Source organism: Pinus tabuliformis, chromosome 5_1 (assembly GCF_031772625.1).
Source record: "Pinus tabuliformis cultivar Carrire ecotype Pingquan chromosome 5_1, CPIR1, whole genome shotgun sequence".
Taxonomy (NCBI): domain Eukaryota; kingdom Viridiplantae; phylum Streptophyta; class Pinopsida; order Pinales; family Pinaceae; genus Pinus; species Pinus tabuliformis.
This window is the reverse complement of record NC_142305.1, coordinates 884,153,982-884,174,420: the sequence shown is the minus strand read 5'-3', so window position 1 is coordinate 884,174,420 and position 20,439 is coordinate 884,153,982.

Below are 20,439 nucleotides of genomic sequence, written 5' to 3'. Positions count from 1 at the left end.
TAAAGGCTCTCAGCTGTATGTCGCCAACTACAGGTATCATATTCATATTTCTTTCTTCGGACATGGCTTCATTATGGAGATAGAGCTCGCATAACAAATTTTGATCATTTTTAGGTGCCTCTGCAAAGGTTTGCATAAACTGCTCTGATGTAACTACCTGATGAGGTCTACCTTCTTTGACAGCCTTTATCTGTAAAAATGTGAGTCTTTCCCTCAAAAATGTTGCATAATTAAAAGAGGGTTTCCTTGTGGCAAGTATTCTTTGGAATAACTCAAACATCTGGGTCAATCTGGCTTTTAGTTCCTTGATTTCTTTGTACTGGGCTCTGCACTGCTCAAGTGCTTCCCAGTTCTTGTATGCATAACTAAACCAGATCCCTTTTTGCTGTTGGAATGCTTTGCCTTGTGACTTCTCATATTCTCTCCACCACTTTCCTTTTAATGCTTGAAAACTATCTGTTTCTGTGCATACATCACTAACAGAGGGAAGCTCTGTTTGTGTAAAGGCATCCACAAGGATAATCTGCTCTGTTGGAGTAGGCTGGGATGATCCAACATCTTTTTCTTCATTTCTGGCTAGTGTCTCTTCTTCCTGTTGTACTGATTCATTTTGTTCCATGGTGATTTGGGTGGGCCGGGGTGAGTCTGTGCCTTTTTCCTCATTTCCTTCTTCTTCTTCTCGTTCCTTGGCAATTTGAATAGGGCTGGGTGAGTCCAATTTTTCTTCATTTCCTCCTGAAACTATTCCTTCTTTCTCCATAATAGTTTGGGTAGGCCGGGGTGAGTCTATACCTTTTTCCTTATTTTCTTCTATTTCTTTCTCTCGTTCCATGACACTTTGAGTGGGCCGAGATGAGTCTGTGTTTTTTTCTTCATTTCCTGATTCTTGTGTAACTACTTCTTCCATAGCAATTTGGGTAGGTCGGAGTGAATCTGTATTCTCCTCTTTCTTATTCCTTGTTTCTTCCTTCATAGTTTCTGGGGAATTTGCTGGTTCTTGTGTGTCAGCAAGCTCTTCTATTTGTTCTTGCGCAATCTCTGGAGAACTTACTGGTTCTTGTGTGTCAGTAAGCTCTTCTATTCGGACCTGTGCAGTTTCTGGGGAACTTACTGGTTCTTGTGTGTCAGTAAGCTCTTCAGTTTGGTCCTGCATCTTCTCTGGAGAGCCTGTTGGTTCTTGTGTGACAACAGGTTCTTCTGTCTGCACTTTTTCTGGAGAGCCTGTTGGTTCTTGTGTGACAACAGGTTCTTCTGCGTGCACCTTTTCTGGAGAGCCTGTTGGTTCTTGTGTGTCAACAGGTTCTTTTATTTCAGCAGAGGATTGTGGCATTTCCGTCTGTGTAACAGCAGGCTCTTTTGTTTCATCTACAACAGCAGAGGCTTCCTTCATTGGTTCTGCCACTACCTTATATCCTGCTTGAGTATATATTTCACCACAATTGGTACACACATATTTATTATCCTTACTTTTCTCTGCTGCAGACGCTACTCGTGCTAAAACATGTAGGCTGAATTCATTCTGATATGCTTCCTTAACCCTTATTATTTCCTCCTGATAGTCCTGAATCTGAGATTTCAGAAATTCAATTTCTTCCTGCAGGGCAGGTATGGTAGGCTGGTCTTGTGCAGCAGTAGATTCCAGTGGAGGCAGAGGTTGTGTTTCATCATTTTGATCAGTATTCCCCACAGGTGGTTCTTGTGTGTCACCTGGGGTAGTGGCTGTTTCTTGTGTTGCAGCCATTTGGTCACTATTACCTTGGGTGTCGGCAGCTGGTTCTTGTGTGTTAGCTGTCTTAAAATATGATTTCACGAAGCTATGAACACTCTGCATCTCAGCTTCTGAGGGTGAGGGAGAGGCGTTTTGAGGACTGGTGGGAGTGCGGATCCTTATATTGATGGGCGGTGAACTGGGGGAATTAGGAGATTCAGCTGCTACCGATGACCGAGTTCTTTGCTTTGGTAGAGAAGCGGGGAATTCAGGCATTTTTCTCTTCAGGCTAGCTTTCTTTAGGATGGGGACAGTAGCCGGAGTAGCAGGTGCCTTAGCTGAAACCCTAGTTCTTCTTCTTTTCGATTGGGTTTTCTTTTCCTGCTGCCTTTTTCGTTTAAGTAGGGTAATAGGGATATTGTCATCGAAGTCATCAGTAGAAATACCAAGTATGGGAATGGAAGGATTGGTTCTTTTGGGAGATGGGGTTGTTCTCGTGGTTATTTCTACTGTTGCTTGTTCATTCTCAGCAACTTGCGGGGGTGTTTGCTGGAGTTGTTCAGGAATGTGCTCTGCTTGCTGAGGGTTTTCTAGAGGGATTTGTTCAGGCATGTCCTCCGTTTGCTGAGGAAGTTCTTCATCTTGCTGAGGTGTGTCCTCAACTTGGTGAAGAATTTCCTCTTCTTGATGAGGAATTTCATGTTCCGGCTGTGGAATTTCTGCCTGCTGATGGGGATTAATGGGGGGTGGAGGGTTATTTAGAGCGAGGGCTCTATTAATCAGCAATTGGGCTAAGCGGTGGTGTTTTAAGGAAAGAAGTGGACGTTTTGCGTTAACAGCATAACGTGACATGTTTTTGAGACAACCCAATAGATAATATGGCATGTTTATTAACTGACCATTTCTCAAATGATTCAACAGAACGAAGTCGTGCTGGTAAATTACCTGGTAGTGGCCTTCGCACATCAGATATTGCTTGACAATTCAGTGACTTTCGGCCACGGTTGAGGTAACGACCGAAGTGCTACGCCTCTGCCTTTGGGCTCTACCTGCTCGCCTGGTCGGAGAAAATCCTGCTGCGCATTAAGAATCAGGTGCTTTCTGCTGAACCACCGTGTGCCATTAGCTGGTAGCCCGATAACTTGGGCTATAATTTCCTCCGTGACTGGGATTTGAACTCCCTGGACGACAGAGAATCCTTCTGTTAAATTGCATGCAAATTCAAGGACTTGCTGCGCGTCAAAGTCCGAAAGTCTCCTGAAGTACTCTATCCATCCCGCTTGCAAGAAAAGTTGATAAATCTCCGGATAGAGTTCAAGGACTGTTGTCGTGCCAGGCTCATGTGTAATGAGGGTTCCTCCCATAGCTATTGTTTCAGTAAATTTCAGAGTTCAGAGCCAAGCTTCCAATTTCAGTTCAGAGTAAAACATCGCAAATGGTAACATGCCGTGATAGGGTGGCTTTTACATATTACCGGGAGAGTTAAGGGTGGCGGTAGTTGGCGTAGTATGTCATTATGAGAGTTGCTTTGGTAATCCCCCCCTCCTACGTGTAAATGATATGATTGGAAGTACAATTATTTGATAGTCCTATCAACTTCTCCGTATTATCTATTATTTAATGTCCATACATAATCATGCGTACCTTCGTATTTTACCTTTTTGATTGCTGCGTCAAAAAGTCTTGTCTTGTCTTCTGCTGGATCATAATGATTACCGCGGATCTAAAAGCATGGGAATACCGGTGATTTGTAATGATAATGACGGGAAGTGATAGTAAGGTGCTTTAATCATCACAAGAAGTGGTATATTTTATCAAAATTTGTTCCTTGGGGCTGAAGTGGTAAGACTGGTGTTTTCGTACGTGAGGGAATTTGCTGGGAAGGATATTTCGTGATCGGGAAGCGATGTTGTAGCACCGGGATTGGTGTTGCAGCAACGGAAAATTGCTGTTGTGACAACAAGGAATGATGTTAGACGTTTGTAAAAACGGGAAATGTGCTGGAGCAATAGGAATGGTGTTGCAGCAACAGGAATGGTGTCGGAGCAATGGAAATGGTGTTGCAGCAACAGGGAATGGTGTTGCAGCAACAGGAGTGGTGTTGCAGCAACGGGGAATGGTGTTGCAGCAACAGGAAATGGTGTTGCAGCAACAGGGAAATGGTGTTGCAGCAACAGGAAATGGTGTTGCAGCAACAGGGAAATGGTGTTGCAGCAACAGGAGTTCCGAGTCCGCAAAGTAATTCCTTTGAAACTTTTGTTCTCAGCTACTTCCCAAGCTAAAATCTGCAAAATACTGAAATGTAATATCGCAATCCTTGGCAGGATTTATTAGTTTCTTAAAAAAAGAATATCTAACCTAAAAAATTACATAAATAATAGAAACTCAAGTGCTTTGAGGGACAGCAAGTTCCCCTGGAAAAGAATACTGTTTTATTGCCATGCAAGTGGCTTTAAAATCTTCTTTGGAAACCGGCCGCTGATATAACCGAAGTCGGTAGCCATTCACTAACAGTGGTGTTCTGCTCCCATCAATTGTTAAAAGTCTAACTGTTCCATTTGGAAAAACAACATCCACTTCATACGGCCCTAACCACCTTGTTCTTAGCTTCCCTTGGAAATTCTCGAAACGGGAATCATAAAGTAGAGCCCAGTTACCTTTCTGGAACTGCTTTTGCTTGATGGTTCTGTCATGCCATCTGCTTCTTTGTTGCTGTATCATAGTTGTTTGATGGACGGCATCCAGTCTTTTCTCATCCAATTCCTGAAGCTACTGCAACCTGGCTGTCTGTGCATCAGTTAAATCAAGGTTAACAGCTAAGGCAGTTCTTAAGGTTTTAATCTCAAACTCTACAGGGAAAATAGCATTCTTTCCAAAAACTAATTCATAGGGTGAAAAGCCTGTTGTATTCCTCCAAGTGGTTCTATAGGCCCATAGAGCCTCGGGAAACCTCTGAAACCAGTCCCTTCTATTCTCCTTTATCGTTTTTGTTAAGATGGCTTCTATGACCTTGTTGGTACTTTCCACCTACCCATTTGCTTGGGGGTGGTACGGTGTAGTCATTTTGTGCTTGATATGATATTTTTGGAGCGTATTTTTGAAGCCATGAGAATTAAAAGGAGGTCCTCCATCAGTGACTAATTCTCTGGGTAGTCCAAATCTAACAAAGATTTCTTCAAATAAGAATGTTAGTACTGCTTCTTCATTAGCTTTAATGAGTGCTTTGGCCTCTACCCATTTAGTCATATAATCCGTGCATACTAATATGTACACTCTTTGATTAGATGGAGGATTAATGGGACCTATAAAGTCTAATGCCCATTTCTCAAAAGGCTCAAGAGTTACATGGGGATTAAGTGGCATTTCATCCCTATGGTTAGGCTGGCCCATTCTTTGACAGCTGTCGCAAGCCTTCACATATTTTCTGGCATCTTTAAAAAGTGATGGCCAATAATAACCCATTCCAAGTACCTTGTGTGCTGTTCTTTTGTCTGCAAAATGTCCTCCACAAGGGCCATCATGACAAGCTTTTAGTATATCATAAATCTCGTCTTCCCCAATGCATCTCCGGATTTCTTGATCTATTCCTGTGTGGAACAGACACCCGCTTATCCAGCTGTACCTAGCACTTTGCTGGATGATCTTTCTTCTTTCCCTGTGTGATAGGTGTGATGGTAATTTTCCTGCAACTAGATAATTGGCAATGTCTGCATACCAAGGTGAGTGAGCAGATACTGCAAATAAATACTCATCAGGAAAAGAATCATCTACTGGAGCATTTTCATCAGTTTTTAAACGAGAAAGGAAATCAGCAACTACATTTTCTTTTCCTGGCCTATCTACAATTGTGATATCAAATTCTTGTAATAGTAATAACCATCTGGTGACTCGGGCATTTGTAACTGATTTATTCATTAAATACTTAATGGCCGAGTGATCAGTATGCACAAAAGTAGTGTAGCCAGTAATATAATGTCGAAATTTATTAATAGCATAAATAACTGCTAGAAATTCCTTCTCAGTAACTGTGTAATTTAGCTCAGCTGGTGTCATGTTCTTGCTAATAAAATAGATGGCATAGGGGAGACTGTTTTCTTCCTGACCCAGGACAGCTCCAATTGTCGTGTCTGAGGCATCAGAGGAGATATGAAAGGGTAATGCCCAATCAGGTCCTCTCAAAATGGGAGCTGCGGACAACTGATGTTTAAGTTTATTGAATGCATTTCCACAATCATCAGTCCACTTAAATTCAGCATTTTTCGTTAACAACACAAATAGAGGAGAAGCTATTTTGGAAAAATCCTTAATGAATCTTCTATAGTATCCGGCATGTCCTAAAAAGCTTCTTACATCAGTTTGTGTTTTGGGGATAGGAAGGTTCTGAATTACCTGTATTTTAGCTGGATCGACTTGAATTCCTAAAAATGAAACAAAGTGACCCAATACAATACCTTGATTCATCATCATATGGCACTTTTCAGTGCTTAAGGCAAGGTGTGCTTCTATACACCGCTTAAGTACTTTTTCAAGATTTTGCAGTGCATCCTCAAAGGTCACTCCATAAGGAGTAAAGTCATCCATAAATATTTCTAATGAATCATTTAACATATCAGAAAAGATCCCTATCACCGCTCTTTGGAATGTTGCTGGAGCGTTACATAGCCCAAATGGAAGTACTCTGTAAGCAAAGGTCCCCCATGGGCTAGTAAATGTGGTCTTGTCCTGGTCCTGGGGTGCAATCTTAATTTGATTATATCCACTAAACCCATCCAAGAATGAAAAGAATTTCTTACCTGCTAAATTATCCAATACCTGATCAATAAATGGTAAAGGGAAATGGTCTTTTTGGGTGGCTTTATTCAATGCTCTGTAATCCACACATACTCTCCATTTCCCATTTTTCTTGGGTACAATTACAAGTGGGGAAACCCACTCACTATCAGATATAGGGTATATAAATCCTGCATTCAAGAGTTTTTGAAGTTCCTCCTTCACAATTTCTCTAAGGTTGGGGTTCATTCTTCGCTGGGGTTGACAGAATGGCCGGGATCCCTCCTTAATATAAATACGGTGAGTGCATAGTTCAGGGGAGATCCCCTTCATGTCTGTGTAGTCCCATGTAAATGCCTCTTTATTTTCTTGGAGTAACGTTATTAATTGTTGTTTTTCATTATCAGTCAAGTCAGGATTTATATTTAATGTTTTGCCAGGCTCAATTTCAATTGTTGTACTTTTGGAAGGGCTGCCTACTGCTGTCTAAAATAAGTTTTCATCTCTCATGTTCTGCTGGGATTCAGATTCTAAGATTGCAGTGAAGTGATTATATGTTTCAGGGCTGACCGAAGAGGGTTCAGAAATAAAGCTGTTGATTAATTCATCTTCGGTGGAGTCCTTAAAAGTCAAGGCTTGTCCAATAGTCAATATAGGTTGGGTTTCTTCATCCTCATAGTCTACCCATACAGAATTGTCATTATTAATCATGGGTGTAGCATGAGGATAGAGGGTAAGTTGTTTAGTTTCCTGCCCATTAGAGATGGTCATTGATCCTGATCTACAGCTGATGAAAGCATCTGCTGTAGCCAGCCAAGGTCTCCCTAGAATCAACGGATGACCCCCCAACTTTGTTTTAGTTTGTAACACCACAAAGTCAGCCGGGTAATTCCAGGATTCTACAGAAATTATAAGATCTTCAATGACCCCTTCGGGTTTAATTGTAGAGCGGTCAGCCAACTCTAAGATAGTTGGAGTTTCCCTAATAAAGTTTTTGAACTGAAGCAATTGTGTTGTTTCGAGTGTCATAATATTTATTGCAGCTCCTAAATCTACTAGAACTTTAGAGATAAAGGTTTTTCCAACCTGGACTGTTACTGTAGGGTGACCAGGGTCACCATACTTCATAGGATAATCTTTTTCGGTCATTAAAGCAGTTAATTCTCCCATCACATGAACTGTGAGGGGATCCTTAGCCTTTCTTCCCAGTTTTTTTATACAAATGTCTCTAATAGTTCTAGCATAAATAGGAACATCCCTTAATGCTTGCAATAATGGGATTTTAACATACAAATTCTGTAGCTCTCCTAAAAGGTTAAAGGTAGGTTGCTCAAGTGTTTTAGTGAGCGCCAGCCGTTCAGGGAATGGCGGATCTATTGTTTGATCATTATTATTAGGTGTTGATTCTGCTGTTTCAGCATTATTGTTAGCTGGTTTTTCTTTTCTAACTTCTTCTTTGTCAGAGTCAGTGATATCATCTATAATGGGTTCAACAATTCTCCCTGAGCGAAGATGGATATCGTTACATTGCAGGGGAGAGACAGGCTGATTTTGAATGTCAATTACTTGCAGGCCTTTATTGTTATTTGGATTGGGGTTAGGTTGTACAGGCAGTTGTGGTCTCATTGCCTGGTTATTTGGAGGAGTATTGGATGGTAAGGAAAGAGACTATTGTTGTTGAGGAAATGGTATCTGTTGGGCTGCCTAGTTTGGATTCCATTGATTAAAATACGGTTGCTGGGGAGCCCAAGGATTCCATATAGTAGGATCAGGAAAAGGAAGATTTGGTTACTGCATAAGTGGAAAATTCATTGTAATAAAGGGTGGGTACTGCATTTGGTTCATGGGTGGGTAGTTTGTTTGAAAAGGAGAATTATTATTCCAATGACTGAATGCTGTGTTAGAGCTCATACCTTGTCTTTGTGGCCATTGCCTCCTCTGTGTCATCAAGTACACTGCTTCATCCTCTTCTTCAGTTGACTGCAATGCTGCTTTGATTCCAGGCAGAGAGGGGCATTGCTGGGTTTCATGGTCCTTCTCACAGATTGTGCAGATAGGTATCTTATCCAGTGGGCATTCCCTGAGTGGGTGTTTTTCTCTGCATTTGGAACAAAAAATAGCTAGGGCAGCTTCTGCTTCTACCTGTTTCTTCTTTACCTGCAGAGCATCAATTTGTGAAGCAAAAGAGCTTAACATCTCAGTTTTAAATTCTTCTAATAAATTACCTATTTCAGCCCTTGTTGCTCCTCCGCTTGCTGACTTCTGAACTCTTGAATATACATTATCTCTGCTTTTTGATCTGCCTACTGCTCCCCTTGAACATCTCATGCAAAGATTGATAATTTCATCAAAGGGTTCTTTGGAAATGTCCCCTTTTCCCAGCATGTTTAACATGTCCAGGCAGTCATCTCGTACTCCTTTCAGCAATATAGTCTTCAGAATATCTTTACTCATATTAGGATGGTCAGACCACTGCAGATTATACTATAACCTTTCCACAAAATCTTCCAAATTCTCGTCCTCTTTCTGAACCATTTTAAACAATTCTTCCTTCCTTTCTCTCGTCCGGCAGTAATCTTGATACTTAGCCAGAAAGCTCTCTTTCATTTGATCCCAGGTAGTGATTGCCTAAGCTCCTAGGCTCATAAACCATCTTAACGCATTTCTTTTCAGTGTTGCTGGAAATAGTTTTAGTTTCTGATTAGCTCTCACATAATCATAACTCCTACATAGTATGTCGAATTCGAAGAGGAATTCATCCGGGTCTTCAGAGGATAACCCATGAAAGTTGGGTAATGCTGAGAGTGGAATGTTTTTCATGGGGGTTGTTCCTCTCGGGAGCTCCCCAATAGGGAATTCCAGGGTAGAGAGCGAACTTTCCCCTCTTCCTTCTGTTCTGTTATCCTCCATTGGTCTTTTTCCTGAATCACTTGCTTTATCCTCTGTGTCTTCTGTTTCTTCAGGTTCTTCTACCGATTCCTCGGTGTATTCTGGTACTTCCAGCTTCCTTTCAGGTCCTAGTACTTCCTCCGTCTGTCGATCTGTTTGTGAGGAATATTGGATCTGAGGTCTCCGGGAAATTGTCCTCTGTGATGTTTCAGCCTTTGAGATGATTTCGTCAATATAAGTTTTTCTTCCTCCTTTGCTGCCTGTGAAATTAGGTTTCTTGCGTCCTCTCATGCATCTGTTATTCTCGAAAAGAAATCATTAATTCCTTTAGAAATCTCTAGTTGCCTTCCCCAGCAACGGCGCCAAAATGTTGGCTAGTTGAATTGTTTATTGATTAAACAATCAAGTACCACATTAATTGTCAACCTGGGAAAGTCTTTTTATTCCAAAGGCTACCGCGTACTGTATGTACTTAATTCTAAAAGCATTAAAAAGCTGTAGTATACGTGATTCTTACGCTAAGTTATCACAGTACTGATAAAATGAAAGTAATTAATTAAGATTACAAATCTGAAAAGCAAAGTGATGGATGCTCTGTTGGCAGAGGATCAGGACCCTATCCTCCAAGTGAGGACGTTCAGCACCTGCCCCTGTAACCAGATTGCTAACACACACTGCACTCTAATTCACTGGTGAAATATCCTTGCACAACTTCAAGCAATTAATGAAACAGAGTACTAGCAAAACGGAAATACCAGAGGTAATGCTACAGAATCCAAACAGAGTACCAGCAGAAAGAAACTATCACACACTTACACACTTGACAGAAAAGTAAATGGGTGAATCTTGTGAGGAAGGTGGGCCCAGTCCCTCTCACAAGATTCCCCAGAACACAAAGGCTAGATTAAGTGCTCAGAACAATCTTCTATTCATCTGCCAAAAGATTCAAGTACAATAAAGTTCAGACTTGCTGATGTCTCTCCAAATCTCCCTTACAGACCACAATTCCCCCCCTTCTAATGTAGATGTCTCCTCTTTATAGAGGAGACATCTATTACAATAGATTATTATAGTTCATTCAGTTAACCCATTCTATCAAAAATAAAAATTACAGAACGCTATTACAACAGTATAATAATATATTCTTTCTTAGGTTCTGGCTGTTACACAGCTGGTAACCGACTTCGACCGTCTTCTTGGGATCCTCGCATTCCTTTATCGTTTCCCCATGCTGTTCCTGATTTAGGCAATGGTGACTGTGTTCTATCCACTTTAGACAGCTGCTTGATCATGCCGCATCAACGTTCTTCAGATAGTTGCCGTTTGTTATTCCCAGCTGTTGCAAAATAGCCTGCTTTAAATGGTTGTTGTTGCTGACTGTAGCAACTGCGTAGTTGCTGCTTCTGGTGTTACAACAACTATAAATTATAATTCATGCAGGCTTAAGACAATTACTTGGCAACTTAGTCAACTTTTCAAAGATAAATATAAAGATACTCACGAATATGCAATGAACAATTAAACATATAGATATGCGGAAAGTTACTTCGTACCTTGGGGTGATTAAGTCATTATGTAATCAAAGCTTACAACTTATGACTGAAAAGGATAATATTATGGCAAAAATATAAGGTCAAAATTGGTCAATTCTGAGTCCTAAAAATAACGATATTGTGTTTATTACTTGAAATTTTGATGAATATAAGTAGAATTTGAAAAGTTAAAAATTTACTCATGTAAATTTTACTTTGCATATAATCTTAGTTCAAGGAGTAGATTCATTATTTAATTTAAAGAGTTGTTGATTCACTATAATTATAAAAAAAAAAAAAATTACATAAAATGAATCATTGCAAACTGATAGTCATATTGTAGATAGCGGGGTTATCAAGATCATCTACAAAATATATGTTACAAAAATTGAAGCACCTGGAAAAGATCTACGAGCCATATGCATTCTACCAAGGAAGGTGAATTATGTGCAATGGAGATGAAATACAAATTTTTTGGTGTTATATCTTTTTAAACATTTTGATTGGTAATCAAGCAGCATATATTAATAATTTTTTTAATATATTTGTGCAGATTCGATACAATTCTGAAAAATTGTTTCAAGAGCTCTCTGAAGATGAACGAGACAGTTTTATATTTGATATGAAGATGAATGAGACAGTTTCGAACTTGATGTTAAGATTATCGAGTGGAAAAATTACATCATAAATTTTCATCTTCCATGGCTTGGTGAATATATCTTTAATGGGTGAATATGTATCATGTATCATTGGATCACAATGCTTGCAATGGCCATGAAGACATCAATTTTCACTTCATTACGTTCACTATTTCTAGGAGAGAAATATTCATATTCCCTGACTTGGTGAATATATCTTAAATCGATGAATATGTATCATTGGATCACAATGGTTGCAATGGCCATGAAGACATCAATTTTCACTTCAATGGGTTCACTATTTCTGAGAGAGTAATGGGGGTTGTTGGAGCAGAAAGTTGTCTAGATATAAATGGACGTCATGCCAATGTGAAGGTTGAACTAATTTCCACCAGTAATGATCTCATTAATGTTGTGTTTACATCGTAGGGAGGTAGTTACACGTTTACAAATATTACTCTAGGGAAATATAGGGTAGATTCTTCCCATCATGAATATATAAACTTCATCAATCCTCGAGCAGTATACAAACATCAAGTCATATCAAATCCCACTACATTTTTTTTCAAAAAGGAAAGGCCATGATATTTTTCTCTCTTTTCCTTCATTTGATATGCATAATAAGTTTGGAGATTCCTTAAGGATGAGTGTCCAGAGGACATAGTAGCCCTCCATGAAATCAAATGTGAAGAAATGGAAAGAGCAGGCTCTGTGAGCCAATTGTTAAACAGAGGAAGAAGATACAAGGTCATACCTAATGTCGATCCTAGCTATGATGGTGCTACGCATGAGGTACAATGATTGAGGTTTATATATTATATTCTCTTTCAAATACGTGATTCTCATGTTCCCATAACAATTGTCCAAAGTGGCTCTCGAGAGATGGAGTTGGGCTTTGGAAATCTGGTAGTAGATTATATCTTTTTTGTCCCAAGTTATGATATGGATGGCTTATTTGTTTCTTAGGGTAACCCTATTTTAGGTGTTCATGTATACCTTATTCAGATGATGTCCATGAGGTGAAGTGCCCTCAAAGAAGCTCCTTGGCCAAATCAAGCGCTTTGTCATGCAATATCTAATGTAGATGGGAAATTTTATTTTAATTTTATTCCATATGGAAAATAAAGGTTTTTCCAATTCTAGAAGGGTGAGAATATAATATTTGATGTTTCACTTCCATCTATAGAGGTTCTTGTTGAGCACATCCATGTTAATATATCTCAACCATTTCAGGTCACATGTTTCTCAGTTGGAGGACTTGTGGTGACTTTTGAAGGACTCTTTTTTGAAGGTGTTAAGATATTAGTTGATGGACGAGAAAGAGCTACAACAAATGTTCGGGGATATTACAAACTTGATCATGCAACATCAACACGCTACAAAATCAAGGCTAAGAAGGATCACTTTGAGTTTAGCAGTTTGGAAAATTTCATGGTTGTGCCAAACATGGCTTCAATCCCGAAGATAGAAGAAACACATTATAATATTTGTGTTTCCCTAAAATTATTGACAAATGGCTATTATGGTAAGCATCAAGTTGCCTTGACACATAGTCCAGACAATGTTGCCTCAACTAAATGGGATTGATGATATGGGAAACTTTTGCTTCGAGGTTAACCTAGGTTAATATCGAATATCCCCACTGACCACAACAACAGAACGTGATTCTGGTCTTCAATTTTCACCATCACATATTGATGTGACAGTAACTAGACCAATGTTTGGCATTGAATTTATAAAGGCCCGTGTTGATATCTGTGGATCAGTGATATGCAAGGATGTGACTCTTCGGTTTTTATATCACTTACTACTGTAGCTATTGAACTCTGGGTTCATAGAAGCTTAACTCTTTAAGTTTAACAAATGAGAGCAATGACTTCATATTTAAGAAAGTGCTACCTGGTGCATTGCGTCTTGAGGTAAAACATGGACCTTCATATGATTTGTTAGATTGGGATGATGACTGGTGTTGGGAGAGAAAGATTATTGATGTCAATGTTGGTGTTTATGATCATTCAGAGATAGTGTTTATCCAAAAAGGCTATTGGTTGCGTATTATGTCTACTCATCCTGTCACTTCTTACATCGTACAACCAAACAAAGAACCCATGAATTTTTTTATTGAGAAAGGATGGTAGCAAATATGCTTAGAAGCTTCTCGTGTGCACATGCTTCATTTCTTGAACTCATGCATTTTCTTTGGAATGTATTCATTAGAATTCAATGTATCAGATCATGAGGCTATATATTTGACTGGTGAAAAATATCTACTGAGTGGTGAAATACATGTTGATTCAAGTTCTTATCCCAAAGAAAATGAGTTGTCTCGAAGCATTATTGTAGACATATGGAAAAAGGAGGGTGCATTTATAGATATGATCAATAATTTCAAACTTGTTTCAAGTGCTAATGGACCAAGCAACATTGTTGTATATCAGTACACTCATTGGGCCAATCTTGAAGATGAAATGGTCTTTGTTCTGAGAGATAAAAGGAATGCTAGTGAGAAAAATAGTTTTGAAAAGGTCTTGTTTTATCCAAGAAGTCAACATGTTGTTGTTAAAACTGATGGGTGCCAACCTACTATTCCTTCTTTTGTGGGGTGCCCAGGAAAGTAAATTCAGGGTCAATGTTGCCATTAATCCCAGGTGTTAACATTAAGATAATTGCTCGAAATGACAGTAGCAATGGTCTTCTGAAAAAGGGTGACTTGGTTCTTCAAACTTCGACAGGATGAGATGGTTTGTTTTTGGTGGTCCTTTGTATGATGATACTAAGTACTATGTTGAAGCTTCCAAGGGATATCATTTAAAAGCACTTGCATAGGACCCCTTTTGAATCTTAGCTGTATTCTCATCCAATTTGATCAAACGCCCCACTTGACTAGCCAAACCATAAAGAATATTTGATCATCAGTATTCGACCTTCTGTGTACTCCTTGCTTTTGTGGTCCTTAGTAGAGGAATCATTGAATTTGCATCAAACAACTGCTAGATATGGACAAAACCTCTTCAATCTCATTGCTTCAAACTACAACCATGTAAATCTATATTTTACTATTACTTTCAACGCTTTACAATGAAACCAGTGTAAATGCAAGTTGTATGTGGATAAAATATAAACCACTATAAACGCGGGTTTTCTTGTATGTGTATGCAGGGGCATACATGATAAAATATTTGAGAGTGATCAGGATACTATTTCAAGAGCTTTCACGCCCTATCTTGAGACTCAATATGCAATGTGGAAGTAATTTGACCGTACTGGAAATGGACTCATATCCCGATAATGCATACAATTTCTTTGTGGACATATTGATTGAGATGATGGGGAGCTTTAAATCATTAAAGGAGCTGGTCATATGTGTTGTGCCTTTTCTTAAAGAAATATGTGTCTTCTCAATTTGTTGTTTGAGAGGCTTCCTAATCTTCAATGTTTGTTAATGGGTGACAAATTTATCTTGATAAACACAGAATTTATACTTTTATTTTACATGTGCAACAAACAACATGTTTCAATGTTTAAGAATGTTTGCATTTGCTACTTAGTTGTTAGGTATAGCATAATTGTTTTTTATACAAAGCATATATTGATGTAGCTTAGGTTGAATATTATGTTTTGGTTCATTATTATGTCTTGTTTGTAGATTTAGTATATCCAGTAGATATGAAACAAAACCAAGTAACGACTTCATTTCATATCTATTCCTTAATGAAAATCTACGCTACCTAAATTAAAAACGTTAACCTGTTATAAGATGTGAAAAGATCATAAAATTCTTCCATGGTCTTATTCCATGATGTGCATAATGAATATTTATGTATGTTACCTCGTAAATGAGTGCAGAGTTGGCTTATTCCAGTTTTGAAATACAATGCAGGAACTTTCAAAATATCCCATACCTTGACATCTTAGATCCCCACTCTCTCATATCTGTATATACAGGTTTATGTAGACAACTGAATTTCATGGTAGGGAAATCAATGTATTAGGTTGCTTTCTTCATAGTACCCTTCTCTAGAGATGATAGAACTTCGTTTAATTGATGACTTGAATTATGAAGATCCACGATATGTAAAGTTTTTGGAGGAATTGATGTATTTGAATAGAGTTTCAAAGCAAGCAAGGATATTGGTATGAGAATCTTCTTTTTAAATACATGCTTCAAAATATTTAAGCTGTTGACCAGTAAAAAGGCTTTCTGGCTTCATTTTCTTTTATTTTTTTTCCTTAAAGAAGGGTATGACCAATGCAAGTTGTATGTGGATACAAGGATGAATTCTACTATGGATACAAGGATGTGGACACTAGTGGAATGACCTTTTTAGTCTTGGGCAACATCGAGTATGGAAGTGGATGGCAGTCTCATGGAGTGGGTATGCAACATTTTGTCTCATTTTCATTTTTTTTATCATTCGTTGTTTGCGTTGGTTCTAATAGTTAGTTTTAATTATTTATCTTTTTGTCATTTATATCATTAACATTCCATGTTTCCCAGGCAAGGTAACATTTTCGGTTGCTTTATATGAGCATCCTATAGGATTAGGATGTTCCCAATGAGTTTCGAACATTTGTCCAATATGCCTTGTTGATTTTGGACTGTCATTGTGGGTTATCACTTTAATTATTATCCAATTTGACATTTGATGGACAACGAAATTCCATGCTTTTATAAATTATTTGTATATTAATTTTTAAAAGTATTTAAGGAATTCTTTTTCAGTAGCCACACTTCAAACAATGGATTTCACACTACTAGGTTTAAGGTTTGGGTTATGTATTTTTTTTAAATTTCCCAAGATTTATATTATATCTCAAGTGTCAAGTTTGGGTTATTTATTTGGTCAAAATTTCCCAAGATTTATATCATATCTCAAGTGTCAAGTTTGGGTTATTTATCTGGTCAAAATTTCCCAAGATTTATATCATATCTCAGCCTTTTGAAATTCATCCATTCATGCCATTCGAATGTAACACATCATGACAAGGATGAGCCCTATTAAGCTCACCAGCTCTGTTACTATGCTTCATGAATCATAATTCAAATGGATTCTGAATTTAGTTCTTTTCCTTAACTAAACAATATTAAGAAAAATCCTCTCATTCAAACTCAACCCCAAGTCATACTCAAAATTTTGACATGCGAACAACATTGGCTCAATAACAAGTTTGACACCCAAGCCCTTGCAAGTCAGACACGACTATCCATTTTTTTAAAAAATTGATCATATCCTTAAGTTTTTAACCCTTGTACTCCTTCATTAAATAAAATATCATTCTATGATCTTGATAATTGGTCTATCAAAACATGGATGGGGCGAAATATGAATTAAGGAGTAGAGAAAGAAATTTTCCTTGACATTGCCTAGAATATTTTGAACTTTTGGGGGCACATCACGTAATGCTGCCATCACTACACCATCATTTTTTGGTAAATTTCCACCACAAGAGGCATCCACTGATTCACGTTCCCAACCTGTGACCATAAAGATGATTCTTCCTGAACATTTTTCCTAGATGATGATAATGATATATAGTCCTTATCATCATAAAGTATGAATTTTATTTCTTCACCCGTGCTCCACCTTCCCCCTCCCAATTATATATAAGCATCAATTTCTTTTGCATGCTTCCCTTTGATTGCAAAGTTATACCCATACCTGAAATCCTAGTCTTGATCTTCGTTCTTATGCTTCTCTTCTTCTTCTAAGCTAAGCAATCGGAAAACATTACATCCCTACCACCACAAATAGATAAACCATTTTTCATACACTATCTTTCAAGCTCCACAAGAGGAATACTAAACAATTCTTGAGTTGTTTCTCCATCTCCAATCACCATCGCAACATCTTGATTTGGACCAAATCCATCTGTTATGTCTGTAAGATTGGATTCAGAACTATCAAGGTCCTTCAATGGTGGGGCATCCCCACACATTGAATGAAATGGAGGGACACCTGAATTTCCAAACTAAAGAAAGGTAGCCCTCTATCCATTCACATAAGCATATGAAAGGAGAAACCAGTCTAACCAAACCTGGAGAACTTTCATCACTCTCTCCTGCAAGGACACCATAATATAATTCAAAAAGATTCACAAAAATATCCACACAATCATTACACTAATTATGATATTTTTTTTACGAGTAAAAATTACCAGCCACCTTGCTAATTGATGACCAATAAGGGGCTTGATCTTAATACATGATTATTTTCATCATTACTATACTCAACACGTTCTATTTTTTAGAGTGAGATTTCGTGAATTGGTAGGCGTGTTTTTCCACATTTATGTTTTTATATCCCACACAATTGGAATCCTACTACATTTGGCCTCCTCTACTTCTCTAGGATACATGTGTTAAAGAGGGTATAAAACACTAATGATATGTTCTTTTGCCATAAGTTCTTCTCATTTTTTGGATGAATTATGTGGAAATTGTATTCATGGAAATTATGTGACAGGAAATAATGTTCCATTATTATTTTTATCATATCTTGTTTATGTCAGAGTTAGCATGCTTCTATTGTACTATTTCATTACGACTATGTCATGTAAAGATCATGTTGAGTGGGTTTTACATTTCAATTCCACTGTAGTCAACAAATGAATGTATAAGTTTTCTGTTAGGTTGAATGACAGGACAACACACTTTGATTTCCACTAGTGCTCTCTTTTTCATATACTATCACAAGTTCACAAATAAAAACTCACTTTTCTGTTTACCTGGATACGAAAATGATGACAACTTTGTATTTTGTATTGACAAGGATAACTACGTATTGGAGCTAGACCTTGAGCCCTTCAATTAATCATTTCCTTACCCTACACGACCACCTCCTATTGGTAATGGAGTTCAATTTCTGAACCAATATTTGTCTTCAATACTATTTCATTATAAAGAAAGAACACAACCATTGTTGGATTTCCTTCGAGCACACAAATACCAAAGCCATGTCAATTCTCTTTCCTTGGTTAATATATTGCATAATTGTGTTTGATAGTTAATTCATTATTATTATATGCCAATAAATCTCTATGAAATAGCAGAGAAGGATGACCCAGTAATTTTAGAGATATATAATATGAATTAATTAAAAATTCACAGGGTTATTTCGATTCTCATCTTTCTATTTCACTTCTTTAGATAAAACTATATATTCAAATGCCAACTCAACTCAAAACAAACTAAAATAGAGAATCCTAGTTATGAATATGTTTCTCTTCCATACCTTATAATGACATTATTTTTTTGAATTATACTTGAAGTTCACTGATAATAACCTGGATTTATATATTTATTTTAGCACCAAATTGAAATCATGGTAAAAATAAGAATATCCCATTAAATATGACCTAAATATGATTCAAAGAATATCACCTTTAGTTTGAGCACATGGCAAAGTAATTTCTAAGGTGTGAAGGTTTATTAGAGGCATTGTTTATTTATTTGTTTTGGTTAGAAAATGGTTTTCTCATGCTTTTATGTGACTTTCAATTTATCATATCTAGCATGTTGAGAAATGGGAAAGAATAATGTGTGACATTTATCTTGCAGAAATTGATGTTGAATGAAAGGATATATATTTTAACCAAGCTATAATCTTCTTTGGTAAAGGTAGAGGGACATCTTAAGAAGTTACCTAAGAATACACCATATACATAGTTTGAACATAAGTAATATATGGATTTTTTGTTTGCATATATGTTCTTTTTTCTATTGAATATATCATAGCAAGACAAATATTGATATTGTAGAAATTGTTAGAGGACCTCATTGAGGTCAATTTTTTCTGATGTTCTACTTGATTGATACATTATCATGGCAGGAAGGCTTTAAATATGAATTAATATGTTACCAAAACAAATTATATTCAAAGTTTATACATATAAAAGATATAAAAAAATGTCAATTCCTTCATTTGATTGTCACTTGACTCTGGCGTGGGTAGGTTACATGAAACGTGATTGGAAAAACGATGGGGAGAAAATATAGAGATCATGTCTTGGATATGATTCATTTGTTATTGGAGATCCTTCAGGCACTTCAGCCATCGATTTTGGAAATGTTTCTAGTAAGTATTCCTATTTTTTTTAATGTTGTGATTCTTTCGCCTCATGGTTATTTTGTGCAATCAAATGTTTTAGGAATGCATGATAAGATATCAATGGACAAGTAAACATTTTTTTTATAATTGCAATGTCCATTCCATCATATCCTCTCTTTATTGTTTGATTGTATTTTGAATGTTTATTTTGATTTTGTTTTGTATTTTAACTATGAAATTTAAAGTACTTGGTATTATGTCTATGTAAACAACAACCAAAGCTTGAAGATGAAATTAATATTACACGATATTGATTGAAATCCTTTTAACTGTTTTGTATTGAAAGATTTTCATGATTATTAGAAAAGTTTACTTTCGTGTTGTTATTTGAGAACATGTTGTTTATAAGCTTGACCAAGTTCATGCATTAGACAACAGATTGTTGTTGCGAATAAAATGACAAGGATTAGACATCACACCTTAGATTATTTGTTTTAACAAGTTATTTACAGCTTGAGCTTTTTAGCATGTAACTTAGTTGGCATCATTGTGCCTAATCTTTCCCTGAAGGTTGAATACTAAGTTACTAAGGTGTTATTTTCTATGGTAACTTTAATTTATTTATATAGGTCATCTCGCCACATAGTGACCATTATCGCTCAACTGAAGAAAAATTGTTCGAGTTTCTTGCTTTTATGGAGAAGAATGGCTTTAACATTGTTGATGTTGAGGTATATGTAATATAAATCCTTTATAGTATACTTTGATTTATATTCTAGATTTCATCATCTTTCATGTCTTACACTCTGAATTCTAGGTTCTTTTGTTTTCAGAAAAGGAACTCAATATTAATG